Genomic DNA, 25,003 nt, shown 5'->3' on the forward strand with positions numbered 1-25,003 from the left:
GTGGCATGGTAAGGGGTGCTGCTGCCAGGACCTGAGCTGTGTTGGGAGGAGTTCTTGGTCTCAGGCTTGGAATAGTAGGTAAGGGAATGGGAAAGCAGTTAAAATGCACTCATCCCATTTTATGATGTTTTCTGGTTTTTAGTTTTCCTTACTTAAAAATTCACTCAGTGGATTAGTTTAGATTCTTTGCTACCTTCTTGACTTATACTATATTAAAGTCCCAGTGGTTTAAACATGTTAAAAGGTTTTTGTATACAGACTGCTGGAAGTACACAGTGCAAGGAGGGAAAAGGGAAACCTTTTCATAGAAGGGTCCAAACAGAATGCATTTGGATGTCCAAGGTACCTTTGTGTAACAGCTGTTACTTAAGAATGAAGTGTTTTAGTATAATCCAGTGGAGAGAAACTAATGCTGTTGAAAAATTACTATTTTGTATAGCTATGTGATATTTTTGTCTCTCCTTTTTTAGCATATAGTCATTCTGCACTATGCTTTATTGCCATGTATGTCTTCTTGTCCCACTGTTTTCCTTCATATCTTGTTTTTCCTTCTTAATGCTGAAATCAAAATATATACTGCCAAAACTAGAGGTTTTCTTTTTTTTTTTTTAATCTTGGAGAATAAATTTGTGGTTGGAATTGTTTTCATCGAAGCTGAAATTCTTTCTGCTTTCCTGCAATTCTTGAATACTACAGCTGAAAGGATATTGGCCATGTATTAGTGCATTTGTGGCTGGAAAGGATATGTGGAAGTGGAAGTCAAAAGCTGGTATTATCTTTCCTTCTGTTTTTTAAGACAGAAACTAAATATAGTGAATGTTAAACAGATGGCTATGTTGTTGCATAATAAATATTTGAAGAAAATTAAATTATGTCCTGCCTGTTTGCTGATGATAGTTCCAGCCCCCATAGTAACAGCAGTAATAATAATAGGAGGATTTACAGTGTATTTATTTTTTAATTCTCAAAGTGAGCTACCTTACCAGGTCATTTAAGGAGATGTTTTTTAATGTGGGAAAGATAAGTGATGTACTTGAGGTCATCCAGCATGTCAGAGAGTCTCTTGAAAGAGCTTGCAGGGTCCCCTTGACTTCCAGACAGTGTGTTTCCATTTTAAACCATGCTGACTTGCAAATACTTACTCGAGTACTTCCTACAGAACTTTGGACTTTGATGTGTTTTTTTTTCCTTAATTCCAACATAATTGTTCATAAATGTTAAGTTGCCAAGAGGAGATAATAAAACCAGACTTGCATTCCTGTCCAGTGTACTTGAGTAAAAAAGCCCCTGCATTGCAGATCCTCCTGAGAGTTTTGTTGTGAAGAGATGGTGGTGCATGCCAGAGACATGATGAAGACTTAGCTGAAATGAGGGGTTTTATTTATACAGCTGAGTTTCATCTTGTGATATTAATAGCATACAGGCATTTCTTTTGGAGAGAGGGGATGGATACTGTATTTAGCAGAGGTTGGTGTGCTACTCTTTCTGCCACAGCTAGAAAATCCCATTGCCTTTAACCGTTCGCGTGCGTTACCTGTCTTTACTGGGAGGAGTCTTCTGTAAGTCATTCTGATGTTGCAAGTCTGAAAGCTCCGTAAGAAATACAGGATGATGACAAGAACTGTAATATTTCACTTAAAGGTGAGAAGGCTGGACAGCAGATCAGTTTCATGGTAGCAACAAAGTTCATGTGGCTCATGGTTCTACTCCTTTTCTCAGGATTCAGCAGATGTGCTGGAGAGCAGGCTGAGGAGTATATGAATTGTCTCAATTATCCATTTCCTGTTAACTTTTATTGATACTTTTCCATCCTCTGCAAGTAATTATATCACATAATAGAAGTGGAACTGGTGCTTATCGCATGATAATTTGCATGATGGGAGTAGTTTGCTGCTGTATTGCAGCAGTGAATATAATCTAGGGGGTGAGTGGGATGATTTTTGGATTTGGGGGTGGGTTTTTTCCAGTTGGTGGGGAAACAAGGCCTGGAATTCTTCGCTGCCTCTGTAAAAATTTGTCATCTGCCCTAGCTTAAAGATATATTAATAGTATCCTGATCTCTTACATGCATGGTTGGTCCTGTTGCCTGGATACAAACATAAAGTGATTAGAAAGATGTCATTAATATGAAATGAACAAAATAGGTCATAAAGGTACCCAGTTACACGTTTTTCCTATGTGCCCACCATGCATATTGGTACTTGACTCTTTTGCTTGTTTGTTGCAGATTGTGTTTTGCTGACATGCTGCATTAGGCTTTTCACTAAGCTGCAAGTGTAACCTGTGTGATATTTTCTGCCAGCTCTTTCTCTGTGGTTTCTTCCCTGTTCTTTCAAGTATACCCTTATCAGTTTTTCTCACATCATTTGTAACCTTCTGTGGTCTGTTACTTTTGTGTGTCTGATCAAATGCTGTTGTATCTCCTGAACTTTGTATACAATTGTATTTTTAGTTTCTGCATACTGCCTTACTCTTCTTGGTAAATATATGCACTGTCACATAAAGGGATGTTAAAAACACTACAAAAGCCCCTTGTTTTTTAACATCTCCTTAGGGTCTTGTGATGGGCTCTGGGGAGATGTCCCTTTTAACCCAGCTTCTGGTTTAGGTCTTCACTTTTCCATCATTTCCTGCAGCATTTACGATATTCTTCATAGAAACATATACTCACTTCTGATACCACTCTTAGCTGGTTTTGCATGCTTTTTCTCAAGTGTAGATGAAAATGTCTGTGGCTAGCTTGCTTTTTTTTCAGTTACTCCTTTATTTCTTAAAGTCTTTACTCAAGGCGTGATTTTTCTCTTTCCATCTGTTCTAGTGTAGCACTCCATCACACTAGGTCTAAGAGCGAAGAAACTAAAGCAATTTTTTTAGTTCTCCTGATTTAACAACAAGCTGCTGGAGGTGGACTGCAGTGACAGAGTTTCCTTCAGTTGTGAAATGAGCTGTTTGTGTAGGCATTTGGTATGAACTGGCATGAACTTAGGAGAAGAAGAAAGAATAAAAATAGTGATATTGGCTTCCTAAATGCAGGATGGTAAAGAAAGAAAATATTTCCTCCTTTCTTCTGGAGAAATGTTGCATGTTGTTCAAGAACCACTATTCCTGTGAGTGAGCATTTGGTGCAGACATCATACGTCTGTACTTGGTGATAATGGAGAAGACAGGACGATTGGTTTGTGGTTAATGAGCTGTAACTGCAATTAGAAAATTGGATCTAGACCTCTTGCTCTGCTTTTCATGTGAATTTTAGTAGTTCACTTCCTTGCTGTCTCAGTTCTGTTTGTGCAAAATTTGATTGATACTTCTGTTCTACTTGTGTGCTTGTATCCATTCCTTTTGAAAAGGACGTGGTACAGCATCTGTCTTTTGTTAGGCATACAGAAATCTGATTACATATAGAGATACTGTTAGACTCCTAGGATGGTTTTGGTTGGAAGAGACCTTATCTAGTTACAAGATCTCAGTTGCTCAAAGCCAATCCAACCTGGCTTGAACACTTTCCAGGATGGGGCATTTGCAGCTTCTCTGGATGATGTGTTGCTGTGCCCCATCACCCTCATAGTAAAGAATTTCTTCCTAAGAAACCTGCCCTCTTTCAGTTTAAAGCTATTCCTCCAAGTCCTACTATTACATGCCCTTTTTAAAAGTCAGCACTGTGTTTGGGTAGGTACATAATATGCAACAATCCTAGCCTTGGCTGAAGCCTCTTGGTGTGTGCTGTAATCGAAGTGAGAATGTAGTTGAAACAAACAATACAAAGTTTTCTCAACAATTTGGTCACAAAATACTGTTTTCTGTTTTTTACAGTAGGTGACGTTTTTAAGAGTTGTCATAATTACTGTGTGATGGCTTTCAGATGTCATATATCCATGGACAAATGCATTAAAGAAAGATTACTGTCTGTCATTTCATCACTTTGTTTCTTTGATATCATTATTATTTTATTTTAACAGCCAGTCTCTTTTCTGTCTTGCTTTGAGGCATGGAATGCACTGATGAGAAATAGAAAAGGAGAAGAGAGTGCTGTATCCAGTCATAGAAGTGATATGTGTAATACAGTGTTCTGTTCTTAGTACCTAATCAGTTGTTTGGAGGAAGTGATAGAATCTTTATTATTTTTTTTTTACGGAAAATTGGTCAATGGAAGAAACTGACCTGGATTACTCCAGTCTGAACTCAGATCATGTAGGACTGTTGTAGTCTTTCTCTGTACTGTGTTCTGGAACAATGGACTGCACACCATATTTGAGGAAAGATGAGGACCAACTGAAAATAGCTAAGGAGAAAGTAATAGCAGAGAAAACATGACCTACCAGGAGAGAATGGAAATGTCAGGATTATTCAGGCTGGAGAAGTTACGATAATTTAAAAATTTTTAAGTGTGCTGCAAAGAGAATAAAAAAAATTATCTTCTATGTTCACACAGCCCAGTGTAAATTGTATAATTAGAATTCAGGAAAAGCTTTCCAACGGCACAAGCAGTTGAGCAGTAGTCTGGATTGCCTAGAAACCAGGCATATTCTGTCCTGGAGGATACTAGCAGAGGTAACAGGCAAATATGTTGGAAATGCTTTAGGTGTCACTGAATCTAAGCCAGTAGTCAGTGATTTCAAGGGTACTGAAATTGTTTCTGTATAGTTTCCATTCAATTTTAAGTGTATTCTTTGCCCTGATAATTTTCATTGAATTTTCTTGAGGATTTTTCTTTCTGCTAAATATTGCTTCAGTCAAGCTGGACTTCAATACATTAAAGGTGAAGGTATAGGTTTAGAAAGTGTATGCTAGAAAATGCTAATATACATAATGGTTTTGATTTTTTCCTAGACATCTTGTTTACTTTTGCAGTGCTGATCACATGACTGTTTTCACTGACCGACAACATAAATTCTTACAGAGTAATGACAGGAAATTTGTAGTTCTTAATTCAAGACCTCTATTTCTGGTTTTTATTTCTTTCTTATTTTCTTTGTTGCTATGGTCCCAGACTGCCCAAGAGTTCTCTCTGTTAGAATCTCCTTTAAATAATACACATTATTTTGTGTATTCAACCCACCTCACTCAAAGTTGTGTCCAGATGAAATTTTATTTCAGTTTTTGCTTTCTTTTGCAATTACTTAATAACTTAAAAAAAGTAGATCCTGATCTTTGAGAACTGCACAAATGCCCTTCTTCCACGTTCAAAACTGATCAGTGATCTTTCTTTCACTTCTTTTTGCCAGTTTCCCCGCTTGTGACAGTACTTTGTTCTTCTTGCCTGCACAGTGACTTGAGTAGCCCTTTGTGAAGGACTCAACCAAATCTTTTGAGAAAGTTCCAATAAACAATGTGTTCTTGTATTCCTTTACTCCATCAAGTTTTTTTCTAATCCCTGAAAGAATTCAGCTCCTTAACAGATCTACCTTGTGTTCAATTCATCTTGTCCCTTCAGCTATGCAGAAATCTTCAGCATGGCCTTAAGGATTCTCCTTCTGTTTGTTTGTGAGAACTCCCTGGGCTTTTGCAGACTTGCCAGTTACAGGATTTCAGGCTTACTTTCTGATGCTAAGGTGATGCTTACAAATGGGAATTCAGTACAGGACCTGACTGGCATTTGCCATGGTGTGAGTTCTCACACATCCCACTCTTCTGTCCCTGCACAATCTGTGCACAGTGCCATTATAAGTATTTGTGCAGATGCACAGTGCACTGAATCTGAAGTAGTGAAATGTCCTGGCTCACCACAGGGCAGTGGTGGCATGACAAAGGCAGTAACTGGTTAATGTGTGGGGAAGGGAAGAGAAGGGATACAGCTGCTGCCCTAACTGTGTGTCATGACTGGCTTAAGAGACATCAAGTTGTGTGTTTTCGTCATTTGCGTTAGATAATTCAGGCTGAGAGCAGGAAATTCTCAACAGGAAGTCACAGAAATGTAAACATAGTAGCGATGAAAAAACATAGTGATGAAAAATACTCTATTTAGTCATGTGGAGTCCTTGTATTGTTGTATCTTACTGAAAAACGTATGGTTTTACACCTTTATTAGAGGCTAGGGTCTTTCTAAACTTGTAAGATGTCGAATGTTAGAAGTGAATTAACTATGAAGACACTAACAGAGGAACTAAAGATAATAGAACTAATCAGACAATACCAAAATAAAGTACTTCCCACTTGTGGGGAGGCACTGGGGAGAATTCAGTCAAAAAGGTGTTTTCAAACACCAGAAACATTGGGAGGGAATAGGTGTGCAGCAGATAAATCAGTTTACAGATGTGTCCTGGTAGCAAGAGGTAAATTAATATGGGTTTGAGTTATAAAAATTAAAGCAAAGTTCCTTCTTGAACAACAGTTAGAATTAACTTGCAAGTTGTACCAGGCCCAAACTTCTTGGTTTTAGATAGATATAAATGAACTGAAGAGATTGGAGGGACAAATGGCAAAGGAGTACAGACCAAGGGACCCACAGGCACACATGCCTTCTTGGGCTATGTGATAACCAGAAGTGTAGCTGAGAGATGTGATAAGAGCCTACAAATATTTGAAAGGCGCATACTTGAAAGATAGAAACTAATTAAATGAGTGAAGTGAGAAGGGGCATAACTGGAAACGAGGGAATGAGGTTATAAAATATGTTAAAGTATGGAATAGTCTGCCCAAAGGAAAGACTGGAAGAACAAATATATAAAAACAAATATATAATACAGAGGACTGGTAGAAATACTCAGGAAATAGTTTCACATCAAAGAGTCAGTTTTCTAATGAAAATAGATTAAATAATTTGGAAATCTCTTTACCCATTTCATTTATGTTTGCTTTTGAGGTATTAGGGCAAGTTGGCAGCCTCTCTTAACTCTTTAATATTGCCTCCCTAATGCTTCCTGCTGATTCAAATCTACATTATTGCATACCAATCTTAGATACTGCCTTTCTTCAGAAAAAAAAGGTGTTTTAAAAAGGAACAGTTGGGCAAACAATATGAAAAGGTGTAAGGGGAGAAGAAAGGTGAGTAAGTTTCAGGAATGATTTTTCAAGAATGGTATATGGCTACATTCTGCTTAAAAGCTGTAGCTGCAGAAAACGGGAGCAAACTCATGCCAGATATAGAGGTCTAGTTGCACTAGTTTGTTCCTGTTTGCATCTAGTGGAGAAGGTTAAGGGAGCTCCCAGACTGGATTACTACTTGTGTTATGTGTGGCCAGCCTGCACATGATGGGATGTTGTGAACAGGATGGAAACCTTTTTAATGTAGAGGAAGGCAGCAGAGAAAATTTCATTAATGAAATAAAGTGCATCTTAAAATTCCTTTCAGAAAATTAGTTTGTCTGTGTCTGAACAGAGCAGCCCTAAGCTGCTCAGTTTGGCTGGTGCCATAGGGTAAATAGTAAAATGTCTTCAGGTTCATTTCTCCCCTCAGTAACTTCTCTGGGTAGGTGCCAGGTGCCTGCTGGGCTCTGGTGTGGTGGAGATGGACAAGAAGTCATCACATGGAGCCTGTGCCCCAGACCCCAACTTGGGGCAGAAAGGACTTGCCTGTGCTTGGCATTTGCTGGGTGATTCCTGTAGGCTGGAAGGCAGCCCTGGAACTAATCTGAGGAGATTATTTAAAGAATTTGGGAAGTGTCTGGAGGATATTGCTTTGAAAAGCAAAAACCTCTGAATCTTCATTTTCAAGCACAGCTATGAGACAGCAATTTATATTGCTCCATTTAATTTATATTAATTTCTATTAATTAGATCAGCTCAGTTGGTCAGAGCATGGTGCTGATAACATGAAGGTTAAGGGTTTGATCCCTGTACAGGCCATTCACTTAAGAGTTGGACTCAACCATCCTTGTGGGTCTCTTCCAATTTAGAATGTTCTGGGATTCTGCTATTATGTGGTCTGCACAAGAATTTCAGTTGCTGTCTGAGCTCTGGTATTGAGGGCTTTCCTATAGGGACATGTTTTAACTTCCTCATTATAAAGAAATGTATTTATGTGAAATTTAAAGCCAAGTTCTCTGGCAGTTACAGTCAAGAAAGTAAGAGCTCTCTTGCCTGGTGGACTGTCAACTCTTAAAACAAACAAAGGAGTTTTTAGCATATTCCCTCTCCTCCTGCTTCTCCTTCTATTTACTTGGGGATTGGTTTCAGTGATTGAGAAATACTGCATTTGCTTTGACTTGACATCTTTTTTTGGAAACAGAATTGTGTGTGCACTGTGTTGTTGAATATTTTCTGTTTTGAACAAAGCAGTTGGTTGCACAGCCTGTGTGCAGTCCTCTTCATATGTGTATAAAATAAAGTACTCTTTGATCTTTCTTTCCTGTGTATCGCTAATCTGGACCCATTCTGTTTTTTTTTTTCCCAGCTGGAGGGTGTGCTTGTGAGCCAGGGATTGTTGACTTTGCTCTGTGTGTTGGCTTCTGAACAAAGGCACTGCTGAAAAGGTGAGTGCTTAACTTCCATCCTCTTTGATGCAGGTTTATGTTCAGAGGACTTGATAAATTCAGACTTGCCAAACCTGTCACCTTAAACTGTATCTAGGTTTGCAACAGAGAAAGTCTGAATCTACCAGCTCATAAAATTGCAATGTCGGGCATCAAAACACTGTAAGACTCTGGTTTAGTGTAAATTGTTGGCATTCTGCAGCACTGGAGACCGGAGAAGCTGAAAGGTAGGAATGTTTCATCTCTTGAGCAGATCTGAATTTAGAGCTAGAGAAATATCTGAGATCCTGAAAATAAGTGATAAAAATACAATACCCAGCCTGTAATCTACCCAGGAAGGGGTAGAATGGCTGAGGGGCATTCATGGCTAAATGTTTCCTACGTAGTTGTGTGCCTTTCTCATAAAATGCTATGTTTGCCACGTCAACTGTCTTCTGAAGGTAGCTGAGGTACCTGAGCATTAACTGAGCAGGCTTTTATCAAATCAACAAGACTTTCATAAAATGGGGAATAAATGTAATGGCATTGCTCTGCTGTGAGTACTTACCAGGAGTTTTTCAAAACCTTCCCCTTCAGTCAGTGAAATACTTAGTGAGCCACTGTAAGAGTGCAGTGACTAAGGGGATTGTCAAAGTTAATTTATAGGAAGTAAACAAAACTTGGTTTATAGAAAGTTATTAGTACTCTAAAGAAGGGTAGATGAAAGTAAATATGTGATATTGTAATGTCTATATTCATCTGTTTTCCATGGAGATTGCTTTAATCATCAACCTACTAGATTTCAGGCTGTATCTTTGAAACCATCAAAGGCAAGGCAAAATTCTCCTCCTCATTTTGTGTATAGATAAATTTGTCTGGTAAAGTAAAATCTTGTTCTGCGATTCTTTTGCTCTGTGATTTCAATGAGAACCTGTCTGGCCAAGGACTCTTACAGTCTCCTAACTGAAGGACACTAAAATCAGTAGTCTGCTGCATACAGCTCCAGGAGTAGTACTGTGTGTCAGAAATGTGAAATGTGTCCCTGGCTGACATTTGACGCAACAGTATGCATTGAATTTAAAATTCCATTTGGTTTGGCATGTTTTCTCTACCAGGAAGCGGTGAGGTGCAGTCACGAGGAATACAAAATGAAGAAGGATTAGCAAGCAAGCAAGGAATAAGTTTAATTTAAGAGGTGGCAGGTAGATGTAAGGATCTGTCCTGGAAGAAGATACAGTTATGAAATTGTAATTTTATTAAATAATCATAAAGAATAATTCTCTGTACCTGGGGGCTTGTACAGAATAATCGTTTCTAATAAGGTTGAGTTCAGCAATTACCATGGTACTCTTGAGACTAAGCATTTTTGGTCTTTCTACCATTAGTGGCGAGGTCATGTGAGACTTAGTGATACAACTGAGCCGAGTTGGAAATAGCATTTTGGGTTTTTTCTTCTAAAGCTTGCTGTTGCAGACAAGGCCCTAAAAGAAAGTAAATCTCATATGTTGAAAACTGTAAGGGTAGTTACTGATGAGCCATGTGTTTTTTGTGGTGGTCCTCTAGAAATTCAGGCGCAGTACAAACTTTTATGCCTCTATGTTGGAAACAGCAGATTGGAACATGTTCTGCTGAGAGCTCTGAGCATGTAGGGCTGTATTATCAGCATCCCTGAAGCAGACCCTTCCTGCTGAGGAATCCTTTTGAACCAGACATCTCCCTCTCCAGTAAGCAGTAGTATCCATGTGATTCCTTTCAGATGTGCTGGCTGTTGTGGACTCGAGTGTATGAGGGTGTATATTGCTCTGAATTTGGTGTCTCTCCCAAGTTGGCAGGATTGTTCCCAGCTGTCAGTGACTCACAGTAGCCGAGTTGCTGTCTCAGAGTTCAAGTTAATGGAATCTGCAGTTCAGTTTCCCTTGACTTGTTTGGCAGAGATGAAATTTCCCATGAACTAGCAGGAGGGAGATTCCACAAAGTAGTAGCTTTGAATATGTGTTGGGTCTGAAAAATTGCTGAGAAGTGCTGTCCTTACTTCCTCAGCTCTTCCTTGGGAATAACTCCTTGCCAATAGTCATGCCTTCAGGTGTTTCCTTTTGTTTTGTCTAGCTTCTTACACTGTACTGGTTGCCAACAATTGCCAGTTTCCAGAACTGCATTAAATATGTGATAAATATATGCCACATGATTGTCATCTTATTTCTCTGGATGGCAAACTTCATTTGGATTTAGAGGTTCAGTGTTCTCAGCAGGGTAACTACTTTATTTATGCCAAAGAAAAAGGGCACAAATGTCATCAATGAAATTAATTAATAGAATTATTTTATTTATGGAGTGAAAAGTTACATTTTATCCTGTCTTTTTTGGCACTTGACATTTTTACCAGCCACGTTATCTTATGGTAATATGAAAGGATATTTGAAATAACTGGAGTGTACCACATACAATGGGAACCTGGTTTTACATGTTGATTTTGACAATGGTACTGGTAGTGTGTGATTCCTCTAGAGAGCCTGCTGGACTCCAATAGACCTGTGTTTGCATGTAGACAGTAATAAGTGCTGGCTCCTGAACAGCACTGATTATTCCAGAATCAGTAGGAACCTTTGAATTTTGTTTATTTTCTTTTAAGACAAGTGTTAGGTGACTGAGAATCACTGTCAGTTTCCAAAATAAATAGGTCTTTGAAGGCTATTTGCCTTCTTACTGATCTGTTACAGAGTATCAGAATATTGGGAGCAAGTTCAGTCTGAACACTTGTAGCTGGATTATACTGCGTGTGAACCTTGGGCATGTGTTGTATTTTCTAGTTAAGGATGCTGTTAGAAAATTCATGAAAGTCCAAGAAAATAGCAGATGTTTGCTATTCAGTGTTGTGGCTTTTCTATTGTCATTACTCTATTAGAAAGTAGCTCCAAGAACCCAGAGAAAGACGATAATATTCAGTTCACTAATCAATAAGCAAAGAAGGGAAGAAGTAATAGATACAGTTGTATTTTCTTGTTATACTAAGCAAGAACAGCCCAAGAAGATTAAATGTCTATGTATTTCAGACTTCAGGTGCATTTTTCAATTAAACAGGACTTCCTTCTTCTTTCCAGCTCTGTATTTGCTTCCTTTGTCTATACTTTTATAAGCAATAATCTTGTTTTATTTAATGGAATCACAGATAGTGAAACTCCTCTGTTTCTATGTAGTAAAGGTTTGCCACATCAAATTTATAGGGCATGGTATTTGTAGTGAGTATTTGGGGTACTTTTCTCCATTAAATACAAAGTACTTGTTTTACTGTCTGGTAAAAACAGTTTTTATTTTGGTTACATCCACCATCACATGGAAAATATTGAAATAGTTTTCCTGCCCCAGATTTTTTCACAGGGCATGTGGAGGACAAGAGTTTCACATGTTGACTGCTGAAGACTTGTTTGCATGAATGCATTGAGAAAAGGTAAAATCAACTTTTTTACAGCTAGGAAGTCAGTATGTAGTAAACTCAAATCATGGTGTAGACTTCTTGTTCAGAAAGAAGTTTACCTGAGTTTGCTGTGTCTTTAGATTGCTTTCTAAATACCTGAGGGGAAAAAAGCTCCTTCTGTGTATGATGAGGGATTTTGTAATGATCTCACTTACTGATCTCAGTGACATATTCAATTCTGCAGAAGTCATACAGTACATGCAAAAGCTCTTTATGTTTATCATTTGGATTTTTTCACATTGGTGTTGTGGCACTGACTGGTGGTTGTTCAGAGTCCGAAGAGCAGTCTTTGCTAGAGCACTTGTTATAATTAATATCAGACTGATTGGAGTAACCTATTTATGGTCTTAGAAATGCACTAGAAATTGTGCTTAGAAATGTACAAATACTGAAAATATTGTGTAGATTGTGTTTGTTACCTGGACTTCAGCAGGCAGCATTTTCTAGTCACTTTAAAGCTTAGGAAAGGATACAAGAGAAGAGGGGCAGAGAATTACATACAAAAATCAGGAGTGGTACCAGATGAATACGATTCTAACTTTTTTCAAGTACTGAATGCTTTGGCACAGGGTATTTAGAACCCATCAGGCATGCGCGACTGATAGAAAAGAGATATAAACTTGCACAATTGTCCAATATTTGAGCAACATAAACTCCAGCTCTGAATTGTCCTCTGTACAATCATACAGTTTCCTGATTTTATCAACTAATATAATTAACTGCAGAGAAACAGCATCAAAATTTATTCTGTTTCTAGAAGAACCTTTTTGTGGAAGGGGATCTACCACAAAAGACTTACTAAATGTATCTTACTTTATCTTCTGCTCTACCTTTTCACTCAGCTATGTAATTTATAACTTTTATTCTTCCTTGCCTTCTTGATAGTTTAGAATTCCAAATCCTTCAGTCATTCTCTCCTTGCAGCTGCTTTCTGAATTCATTCCATCTGACTTGTGCAGTCTAATAGAGGAAATCTTAGACAAAGCATGTAATCTCATGTTTTGGAAATAAGGAATCAAAAGCATATGTTTCAAGTGAGGAAGGGACTATCTCCACCTCAGCATACCTGAACTGCTGTCCTAAGTGGCTAATCGTGTGTCAAAAAGTGAATAATCTAAAAAATTTCCAACTGTCATCAAGATAGCCAATCAAAAACAGGGCTTTTAAGACAAGCATACTGTAGACTGTTTCTTTTACTGAGCCACTTGAGGGACTCTGAATGTAAGGGACTTTGCTGTATGTGCATGTAGCATCAAAGGTGGTAAATGTGCACAAGTCCTTCAGCTAAGTCCTAAAGGCAGCGAGCAGTCTCAGGGTCAGCTGTGCAGCACTAACTAGTTGGCAAATTGTCTTCCCAACCTGAAATGGCCCCTGGAGCTTACTGTTTGCCATGTCATTATTAAGAAAAGTACACATTTATTCTTTTGGCTCCACGATGTTTTAAAAGTGATTTACAGCTTCATGTCTGTTTTCTCTTCTCCTAGTGCTCTGTGACTCTTGTGTTTGAGCTGTTTTCTTGCTCTTTTTACTTGAGCTGAAATATTTTATCTTGTCATAGAAAGAGATCCCCGTTGCTTTTGTTGTCTGTATTATAACTTCAGTAGCTGAATTTGAGGTACAGTAGTTGTTTACTTCCAAGACAGCAGAGGTGAGAAAAGCAGCAATGTGAAGCAGGTAGTGCATCAGTGTAACATGTGAGAGAATAGCGTGATGATGAAAGGCAGTGAGCTTCTAAATAATCACAGGGAGAATGTGTGTGTGTGGTAGAGAGGGAGGTGTCTCAAAAGGATGTGTTTGCTCTCTTGAGGCTCCCCAGTGCTATAATTGAGTCAATGTGTCAAAGTGAAGTATGTGCTGAGCTTTGGGAGCAGGGGAAAACTGCGTCTTCTGCACGTATGGGTTTGGATGAAGCCCATCTTACAGCAATAATAATCACTCTGCTTTTGGACTGCTGAAACTACAACTCAACAGAATAGCTGCCCAACCAAGCTCTATAACTGATGTTTCTGAAAGAACTGCTTTAAATCTTTGGTTGGTTGGGAAGCTGTGAGTAATTGGCTTCGCCTTTGCTTCTGATATGGATGTGAACAAAGGTGATGAGCAGAGGGGAATCTGACTGAATGCGCTATTGAAATACAGGCAAAACAAACTGAAAGGGTCTTCCTTAATTTATTTCTAAGTCTCAGAAAAACAAATATCTCTATGTCTTGCCATATTTCTTGCTGTAATGTTTTGGGGATATACTTACTTTGCTGTTGGATTTTTGTATTTTAAATGGATGGGAAAGGATTGATTACAACCCTTTGTCCTGGCAGTTTGTTGCAGCCTTTGGCTGTGTGACTTCACACATGATGCTGCACTGGCAGTTCTCTCCTTGGCTGTAGCTCACTGCAGCATTGCTCTAGGAAATCATATGAAATTGAAAGTTCTTTAAACCCAATGTTTCCTTGCTAACCCACTAATTTTGTCTTGATTGGCTTTTATGTAGAATATCTACCTTTGATGCTTTCATATTTTATAAATCATGCTTACTGACATATCTGATGTTCTGACTGTTTCCATAGTGACAGCAGTGGCAGAAACCTGAAAAAGGAAGGTGACAGCACTGTATTTCTAAGATGAACTGTTTTACAGAGGAATGGTTTGAGGGGGTAGGAATACAGTAGATTTTTTTCAAGCAGTAGTACTTACTTGAAGGTCAGAAAGGAAAGATTTGGTTTGGTATTTTGACATTCATTTGTGTGGGGAAGCAGTGAGCACAAGGTGAATCTAGAAAATATGAGGTGTTTCCAGCATCTCCTTTATTGCTGCTCCAGAAGATGATAAAATCTTGAAATATAGAAAACTGAAAAGTGCAGAATAGCTTCACAAGAAAGGTAGAAGTCAATATTTTTGTGAGAAGATATGTTATATAATTTTTGATTCATAATTTCTCCCTTCCAAATTCTTAAACTAAGTGCTGGAAGCTTTTAGCATTAAAAAAATCAGACACACTGCCATTAGTGAGAGCTTCAACCTTCTTTTCTCCTTTGGTAAATCAGCCAATTGTCTTATTTTATTTTCATGTAACAAGGCTTTATCCCTTTTATTACACATCATATTATTTGCACTTAAAAGTAAGATACCTTGAGAGAATATAGGCAATATAGTTTAGACTCCATGCTGCAACAGAGAGGATTTTTTTTAAAGCATTTTGTAGGAGACACAAACTTCCCTAACATTCCCATTTGTCATTGGTGTTGATGCTTCTTCCTGTGGTCTGGCCATGTGAGGCAGTTGCCTGTGATATAAGAACAGCAGGTATACATTATATCAGCACAAGTGAGAGGAGATAGTGTGAGAGATGCTTGTAAATGATGTCAAATATTTTCATTCAGGGGCTGACTTCTTTTCTGTGAAGCATTTGTTAGCATTCTGGTTGAGTCACCCTACCTGGAAGTATTTAAATGGTGTGTAGATATGGCATTTAGGGAGACACTTAGGGACTGCCAAACCTACCACTTGGTTTGATTTAGGTGTACTGATAGTGCCAGGTTGATGGTTGGACTGCATCTTAAAGGTCTTTTCCCACCAAATGGTTCTGTGATTCAAAGCATGTTTCTCCTCCCCACCCTATTACAGTGCCTGGGATCTGCGTCAGGCTGGGAACCTTGTGCCCAGGCAGCTCTAGAACGAGCTTAGAAAGAATAAGTCAGGTTGTGCTGCCCATCTCCAGGTGGCAGACACATCCTCCAGCCCTGGGGAAATCGAGCAGCCTGGTAGTAAGACACAGGTGCTACCCTCCAATTTAACACATTGTTAAATTCATATCTCTTTGTGCCTTCCAGCCAAAATGTGGCATCATACTGTAAACTGAATATGTGCTACATCTTATTACACTGGGGAAGAGAGGCCGGCAGCTGGGATTTTGTGTTGCTTTTTAACTTGTACAGGTTAGTTGGTTATCTGTGCCTGAAGCATCTTAGGTCACATTTGCATTAGTACCTCAGCTGGTTCTTCTATCATTTTGGTGTCTTGGGAGTGGGGATGCGTAAAAATATGTAATTTATGGTTCTTTATGTTTATCTGCAATGTTCTGGTGAGCTTGCTGAAAAGTGTTTGATTCTGATTTTCCATTGACCTGAAGGAAGAAAAAAAACTGGGATCACTGTGTAAAACAGTGAAATTATTTAGAAGTCGGGGGAGCAGTTAGTTGTAGCAGAAAGGCTGAAGAAAATTTTGTCATCTGTTCTAAATAATGTCCTCTTATTTCCAGAATGATGCAAATTCAAGTAATTTTTTTTCTTAAGAGACAGGTTTATTTATAGATCCTTGAGTTGTTGAAATGCTGACTTAGTGGATAAAAAGATTGGTTAGTTGTTATCTCTACACCCCCCACTTTTCCCCACCCAAAAAAGTCCCCAACCCCTTGTTTTTATATAATTTACGCTGATGGAGTTTTAAGGCATTGCTTAGTGCTTTATCTTAAGCAGTGTCCTGTGTCTCAAGCATATGTTGGACATCACTTATATTTCAGTAGCATTATGAAATATAGCCAGAAATAGACATTTAGACAAGCCTCTGTCATGTGAAACATATTTTGTTTCTTCATCTGTAAAACTTACAGGTTTGAATTTGCAGTGTCTTCTGATCCCCCTTGGATTTAAGGAGTAGTGTTTTTCTTTTTTGCACTGAGCAGTTAGTACTGATTCACTGGTGTTGACTCCTCTGCTGCTTGTTAAAAGATATCTTTATTTGCAGAGGTATCACAGTGAGCTTACTTTGGCTTGCTGCATCTTTGCAGCTGTTTTAATTTTATATAAAATAGATAAAATCCAAAAGGAAATTTGGAATGAAAAGAAAAAAAATCCCAAACCAAAACTAACTATTCACATGTAAATGTACCTATTAAAGCCATAGACCATGTAGGTTTAGATTGTATTGTATTAATTTCTTGAAGTAGAACTTTCCCTTAAATCTTGGGAAAACATCTGCATGGAAAAAGGCATTTCTTATACTTCCTTTGCTCCTGGTTCCAATTACAGGCAGCTGTCTGATTTATACTCGTGAAAACTGCTAATTGTGCCCTTATAAACTCTTTTAGTTTAGAGGAAAATGTATTTATTTGCATGAAAATGTTTGCATGTGAAATACTGAAAGCCTACAAAATTTTACAATTCAAAACATATGAGCCTCTAACGCTCTCCTAAAAGCTGTGATAGCTTTTACCTTGCCATGTGTCATTAATATTTACTGCTGTTGCAAGTTCTTGGATAACAGATTGAGGTGACTTTGTGCTGGTTTTGATGGCATTTGCCAAGCAAATTGTTAGGAATCTTGCAGTCATTTGCTCTTTGTCTCTTATGAAACATGAAACTCTTGTGATGCAAAGGATTTTGCATTTATTCTTTTTGTTTCTGAAGTAGTAGAGAGTTCCTATTTTATTTAAAGTTTTTAAAACACTGATTAATAAAAAGAATTAACCTCAAGTAGGTTAACATTTCCATCTTCACCTCTGTGGTGAATAATGCTGATTCTTTTGAAGAGCTTTTTATTGAAGTCTTATCTTTGATTTATTTTGTGGTACACTTGAAAATAGGTAACTATTGGGTTAGTATAACTTTTCTTATTAGAAAAATACATTTTGATAAAATTGCATGCATGAAGTCCACCTCTCCTGTTTTGGAGTGGTGTGTCTGCAGTGGAAAGTGCCTGGTAATTCAGTGGCACAGTGTGTTCTTTTACTGATGACACACACTCTGTGTCATCAGGTCAGCTCTGTGCACTCTGTCCATACTCATTCCTACCTTGAAATCACTTGTACTGAGAGTAGCTCAGAGATATTTCAGCCATGGTTGTCAGTTTAAACCAAGATGCTTTGGCTTTCCCGAGTGCTGTTCTCAGAATTTTTTGAGGTCTGGATGATTTTTGTGTGTCTTCAACTCATGTTTTTTAGCCTTTTTTTTATGCCTAGAAACCATTTTAATATATATTTTGAAAAACTAATGTGTGTAGTATTTTTTATTGTTTTCTCCTCTCAATTTTTATCATTGAGTATGTTTTTATCTGATTGACTGAGCTTCCCTCAGGGTTAGGAGTGGGAACAGGAAAGAATTTGGTCTCCACCATTTTCTCATGTTTTGTGTCAGTCTGGGGCTGGAGTATCTCTCTGGTGTTTTAAAACACCTTTAAAGTCATCTTCTCTGGGAATTGTAAATTCTGGCTCAGTCTTGGCTGTGTGGGTCAGTCTTAACTCAAAGTGTGACACATTTGCTAGTGTTTAATGCATCTGTTTTCTTTCTTAATATAGAACAGGCTTGCTCATTTCCCTGTTTTAATGTGGTACTTCAGGGAATAGCTACAGAAAGCTTTCTGCTGTTAAGTCCATAGCACCTGGGGTGCCTTGGGAAGAGCATCTCCAGCAGGTTGGGGGAGGTGGTCCTGCCCCTCTACTCAGCCCTAGTGAAGGCACATCTGGACTGCTGTGCCCATTCCTGGGCTCCCCAGGACACGAGAGACGTGGAGCTCCTGGAGCTGGAGCAGGCCCAGCAGAGGGGGGCAAGGAGGATAAGGGACTGGAGCATCTTTCTTATGAGGAAAGGCTGAGGGAGCTGAGCCTGATTAGCCTCAAGAGATGAGTGAGAGGGGATCTCATCCATGTCTGTAAATATCTGAAGGGAGGGTGTGGAAAGGATGGATCCAGGCTCTTCTAGTAATGTGAGGTAATGGGCAGAAATTGATGTAAAGTTCCACCTGAGCATGAGGAAGAATTTCTTTAATGTGCAGGTTATCACAGACTGGAACAGATTGCCCAGAGAGGCTGTGGAGTCTCCCTCAGTGATGTTCCAGAACCATCTGGATGCAATCCTGTGCAATGTGTTCTAGAATGGCCCTGCTTGTGCAGGTAAGTGGGATCAGATAACCCTTCTCAACCTTACCATTCTGTGTTACAGTGAAGTCACATCACATGTTAATTTTTCATGGTGGGCATGGCAGAGTTTTCAGAGCAGGCATCTACTTGAAGAAGGTGACCTTAGTTCTGGGCTCAGAGCTGTGGCAGCAGCAGATCTATTTGTAACCTGGGCAGGTGCAGTTCAGGATGCTGTGATGTGCCACTGCCAATGCTGTCCCACTGAGGTTCACCACTGGTTCACTTCTTTGTAAAGTTGCTGTCAGTTGAGATGGCAGCTTTGTAATGCAAGAGTTGTGTGGAGACCACCAAACTTGATCAGAACTCAAGTTAGTTTCGTTCTCAGCCAGCCTGAAGCTATTGATGCACTTCAGCTTTTATTATTGCCTGGCAGGCACTCATGGTAGGCAGTCCTTTGAATCTTGGCTGTACTGTTTATTCTTCTGTTTTGGAAGCTGGATAAGGCCTTGATTCTGTGTGGGCATGCTTCACCCTTCACTTCAGTACTTCTTGGTAGGGTGCCTTTTGAGATACTAGTTTTAGCCAGTTCATAGTAGTTTTGTTTCCAAAATGTGTATCTCTGTGTATGCCATTGGTGAGACACATTAACATTTCCCTTATGGTGGCTGAAAGGGAGCATACAGTGGGCACTGTGGTTGGTATGACTCTGTGCTCTTGGACTGGTTTTTGTCTAAGTTTCCTGAATATTGGTAACAATGTCATTGTCTTCTTTCTTGCCTAAAGCATGCTGCTAGAACAGATTTGGGAAAGCTCTTCATTTCTAAGGGTATAGTTTTTGAATAATACGAAGACAAGTGGATAATGATAATAGATGGCAACTCTTTGAAGTACATTAGAATCAACTTCAGAGAGAAAAAAATCCCTTCCCTGAGCTCCAGATAAACAACAATGCTTTCAAACCTTCAAGAGGATCAAGGTGAAATGCAGTGAACAGCAAGTGCAGGGCTGGTGATTCCACTTTTATGGCAATTGGCCAAAATACATTATTTCCTTTTTGTGCTCCTATAACAAAGCACTCTGAGACTGTTCTATGAAAAGAACACAAAAAGCTTTCTATGTTAAATACCCTCATCTTAATAGGTGTGGGTAGAATATTTTTTTTTTATCTCATTGGAATTCTGAAATATCTTCAAAACTAGCTGAAAAGAACTGAATTAATCTCATCACAGAGGTGCATTTAACAGCATTTATTTGCTTATGTAGAGTTGTAGGAGGCTGACATCTTCCAGCTGAGGTGTGTGTCACTCCCACTTTACTTGGCTTTAGCTGTGAAAGAGAGAATGAAGCAGTCTCATTTCTCATTTTCTTGTTAAAGTCTTCAGGAAAAAAAGGAAAATAGTTCTAAGCCATGGACCTGAAGTACAATTCGAAAGGTGAATATACCTTCCTTTGCCTAAGGAAAAGACTGTCTCAGTAAAATAAGTTGGGGAGCAAGTAGAAAGTGACTGTAGGATTCTTCCTGTTGAGGTTCCATTTTCAGTTTTTCCAAGAGTCAGTCTTGGAAGACAAAGGAGAAAATAAAACAATTTTTTTTCAGAGAAGTAAAGTAATTTTCAAAAGTAAGAATGTATTCATGTGGCTTTGAAGTGATTGGTGTGAGTAAAAGCTGAAATTCAGCAGACAGGGTTGTTTATTAACATGCCTTATGGGTTGCAGTGTCATGAATGGTAAAGACCTATGTAAGAAATTGAAAACTATGATCTTAAACATATTTGTTTATACATAAGGACTACTGGAAGAACTCAAAACAACTCTGCATGTCACCTTTAGCAAAAAGCTCTCTGTATAGATAAGTTATAAAAAAGTATCACACCAACAGCGTGTCCCATATGCAATACAAAAGTGAAAACAAACTCCAGATTGAGAGGTGGTAGGTTTGGGTGGGGGAGGGAGATTTAAATGTGTTTTTCAGGAAAGAATCATTGTAAAGAACTGAGAAAAAATAAGATGGCAACAGCCAGGATTTGCAGAGCTTTTCAGCCCTTTGTTGGGTTATCTTGCATAAGTGCTTTAGCCAGAGACTCTTTTCAGTAGCTGCATGGGGCCAGCTTGGAACACAAACGTGCATGAATCCAAATGTAATTTCCCTGTTGTGCACATTTTGGCTGTGACAGCTCAAGTTATGAATGTAAAATAGCAGGAAAAAAAGTTCAGAAGATGGCCATGCCTGAAATGTTAATAAGAGCTGACTTACCATGAGATCCCTTGAGGCTGGCAAAGGTGCTGCCCGAATTTTAAGTTTGTCTGCTTCTGTGCTTCATTTTGGTGTGCCATAGAAAAGAATAAATAAATGCCTTGGGTTTACCTGTGCATCTAAGTGGTTCGGCATAACAGAAGTAATGAACATTTTCTTCCATGTAAGATGCAGAGCAGACAAAGAGAGTGAGTGATGTTAATCCTCCACTCCGGTTTGTGGTCAGCGCTGGCACAGACTGAATCGGCATCAGTGGCTTTGATCTGTAGGCGAGAAGTACTGTACAGGGAATGACAGTATCTGCTCCCTTTCAGATAGTTCTTTTTTTCTGGGGGGCAATAATCTGTAGTTTTCCTGAATTTCCAGTGTTCAGAAGGCATTTGTCTTTCTTCTGGGTAGGATTGGTGCAGGATAAGGGATTTCCTCCCCCCACATCAATGCACAGCTTGCGGAAAGGACACCTCATCATGGCCACAGGACAGCTTGTCTCGGACTGTGCAGCAAGTAAAGGGCTTTTCTCTCTCCTGCGTGCTACTTGCACAGTGCAGAGAAATTGCAAAGTTTGCAAGTTTCCCTGTGTCTTCAACATCGGATTTTCCCGGGTCTGTACTCTTTTTTTTCTCCCAACCTCCTTCCATCTCTTGTTACCATGGAGAATGAAATGCCTGTTCCATTCAAGTTGTCGGCTGAATAGGTTTTGAGGTTGATGGATGGTGAGAATCTCTTATCCCTCCTTCTCCAAACACCGCCCCTGCCTGGTTCTTGACATTTCACTTGCCAGAGACTGGCAATCAGTGAGTGGGAGCTGAAAAGGAGGCTGGCAGTGTCCTGCTGAGATGCTCTTTCAGTTCATGGATGAAATCAGCAGCCGTGAGAAGGTCTTAAGGGCTTCAGTGCAGAGCCTTGTCCTCAAGCTGACTGAGGCATGAATGCTCACTTGAGTGTGTGTTCTTGCTTCCCCAGAGCACCCAGGGGAAAAAGAATTCATATGTGAAACCTGTTGCTGCTTATGGCTGTGTCAAGGGGTGAGCTAACCTCTGCAATGCAAAGGGAAAGGTAAGGAATGAATGAATACAATAAGTGCTCTGACATAATCTGTTCCTCTCATATACTTCTTTATTTGAGTCCACATCACACCAGAAGTGGAATTTCTTTGCTGCGGTCTGATTCGGTGGTTTCCTGGCTGTGAAGCTGAAGTTAGCAGGAGATTCTGTGTTTAGTGGGGTTCCAGCAGTCCCTGTATGTACTGACTGCGTACGCGTGGCATTGGCAGTGCAGTGTCAAAACAGATTTCTGAATAAGGTACCTTCTAAAAACAAATATGTGGAATTGTGAATATTGACAGGCCCAGGGTTGAAATATGAGTTTGGAGATACTGTTAACGTGCAAGAAATGGAGCTGCAAAGCAGAAATATTAAAATGATAGCTCTGTAAAATGATACAGAAAATATTTGTATTGTTGTTACTTATTACTTTTCATGCAAGATAACTATAGTATTAGAGAGTATCAGAAAAAATTTTAGCCTATGCTGAAAGGCTGAAGCCTGTCCTTTTCAGAGGAGGGGTTGTTTTGACTGATGACCACTTAGTAATGATAGTTTTGCGGAAGTGAATACTTGACATTGTTTAATAGATGTGTGGATTCTGCATTGGGGAGTAAATGTTATGACTTTACATTCTGACATTGTTTACAAGTAGAAGCATTCCACAAACATATAAATGTTGAGAGAAGATATTTCTGTGATTTTTCTGCTAAAACCTGCTGTGTTAGGACTGTACCAGCATAGGAATTAATACTGGTGGTATTCCTTAGTGGGTGGCATTTCAATGTTGTTGAGATCATATGTGAAAATTTGTACTGGGTGGTTTTGAGCAGCTGTGTTTAATAAGTGACTGTGAACTTTCTTTCAATACATCTTTTCAACACCTTGCACTGATAAATATTTCCACGCCTTCTATGTATTGCTCAAGTTGCCAACCAATACATCTCTCCACACTACCACCAACAGCTTTTGCATCTGTCTTAGCTCCTCAAGAGTTCACTTTCTCTTTGATGCTTTATGTCCTGTTTGTTGTTGGACTGTTGTCTCCCTGCTGGAGTTTTCCTACTGTGCAATTGCTTTTCCTGTTGTGCAAGCCGCTTCCAAAATGCTGCTGTGTTAGTTGTTTGGCCGCTGGTGTGTTAGAAGGGAATTTTAAATTCCTGTATCAGAAAGGCATGTGTGTATGTCAGTACATACAAAATAAAAATATTAAATACATATAAAATACATATGAATATACCATCCAGTTCCTAAAGTGGTTTGTTGTAGAGATTGTAGTAGTATTTTAGTTCCCAGAGCTTGGGATTTCCTAGAGGGTTGTACACACAGAGAATATGACTGCCTGTGACCTTCAGTCATACAAGATAATATATTATCATATGCAGGGCTTTGGTTTCCTGGTTGGCTGGGCTACTGCAGAAAAAAATAGATTTTCAAAAATACACCACTGAAGCGGCTTTTTTATACCATAAATGCATCACATATGTCAGGTGGAGTTGAGATAAAGTGTTACACAGAGGAAGAAAGGGGGAAGTGCATTGGGACAGAGAATATAGTTTGGGATTGGCTTCCCAATAGGAACACAGCTTCATGTTACCATTTGTAAGGGATGGGGAAAGAGTGAGCATCTGTTTTGACTGAGCAACATCATCATCAGAATCAAAGCTTACATGTGTACTTCTATTTATTCTGTTAACTTGCTGGAGTTTTTTGATACAGTATTATCTTCTTTATGAAAAAAATGTACTCCTAGCAGCTTACGGGTTTGCTTGAGATAAAATCCCAAATCTTTCTCTCACACTCTGTGAGGATTGTTATGCTAATAATTTTAGAGATTGTCAGAATTTTACTGACAGGATTCAATCTCTGAAAAAAGATCTTCTAGTTTTCAATATGAATGTATTTAAATTCACTTTGCCTTCTAAAATTCCTCCTCTTCTCATCACCAATTATTGGGGTCTTTTGATTTTTATATTTTCTCTGAGGAGAATTTGACTGACTTAATAAAATTGTAATTAGGACATATCACTGCTTCGTTCCATCTGGTCTTTGGTTAAATTATTCTTGGAAAAATTCTCATGTCCCATTTTTTTTTTAGATACAGAGTTGTTTGATTACTGTTTCCTGTCCTCCTTTTTTGTCTGAATGGTAGCCAGAGCTTGTAATTTTTTTATCTTGTTCTTGCTATTTAGATGTGGGCAGTTGGAGAACAATCCATCTCTAAACCTCTTTCTGCTTGCTAGATGTTTTATTTCACCTTTTCTTTAGTGGTCAATGCCTGGGTTTCCCTCCAGAGCTTTTCCAGGCAGTGCAGTGTGGAACTGACCTTGTTTTTTTCAGCTGCACTCCTGTCCCTGCTGCCTGGTGCCCCAGTCAGTGAGGACGGGCAAAGCTTTGTTCAGGGCAGCTGGGGGAAAAAAGTGATTGAGCAGCAGACTGAGGCTGTCTCTCCATGGCTTTTTTCTTTGCTGATTTGTACTTTGCAAGTTACCTTTATAACCTTAAAATCAGCAAAATTAATTTTACTTTAGCTTTTGCCAAGGCTTCCTACCTGTTCAGAGTGAATTTTTAAGCCCTGTATAATAGGCTGGTACATATGCAAAGAATGAGCATCATGCTCTCCAGTAACTCATTCTCTTATCTCAAGTGTCATTTTCTGAAGTCTCCTTACCTTTTGCCTCCTGTAAAATGTAAACTGAATTACGGTCATAGAATTAAATCAGCATATTAAGTGTGTGAGGAATGAGAGGCAGTGGGAATTTGATGGCTATATCCACAGTAAGAACATTAAAATCTAAATCATCAGGTATCTAAACTATTTTCTAGTGTATTCAGAGCACTGGTTGTAAAAGAACAGTTTCCAGGTGGATTAAATGTGTTTCTGTGCTAGGTCAGCACAACAGGCTGTCCTTTCTCCTCACCTGGCAGAGAAGCTGCTTCATAAACCATGTGGCTGCTAAAAGACTCAGATATGCAGTATTAGTGCTTACCAGGGGA

At 39.0% G+C, this 25,003-nt stretch overlaps 1 protein-coding gene across 4 annotated transcripts in view; it reads left to right on the forward strand.

Moving 5' to 3' along the window:
* The window catches only part of NDST2 (N-deacetylase and N-sulfotransferase 2), a 128,367-nt gene that overhangs the window by 19,329 nt on the left and 84,035 nt on the right, over positions 1–25,003 (forward strand). For 3 of the 4 annotated variants that reach the window (XM_056495014.1, XM_056495009.1, XM_056495015.1), the window contains exon 2: positions 8,330–8,408. The gene's annotated coding sequence lies outside the window, so the exon portion shown is untranslated. Of the gene's footprint in view, positions 1–8,329; positions 8,409–21,926; positions 22,020–25,003 lie in introns of those variants that run through there. The other variant, XM_056495011.1, reaches the window with a different exon arrangement.

The sequence above is a fragment of the Oenanthe melanoleuca genome, chromosome 6, assembly GCF_029582105.1.
Source record: "Oenanthe melanoleuca isolate GR-GAL-2019-014 chromosome 6, OMel1.0, whole genome shotgun sequence".
NCBI classification, from domain to species: Eukaryota; Metazoa; Chordata; class Aves; order Passeriformes; family Muscicapidae; genus Oenanthe; species Oenanthe melanoleuca.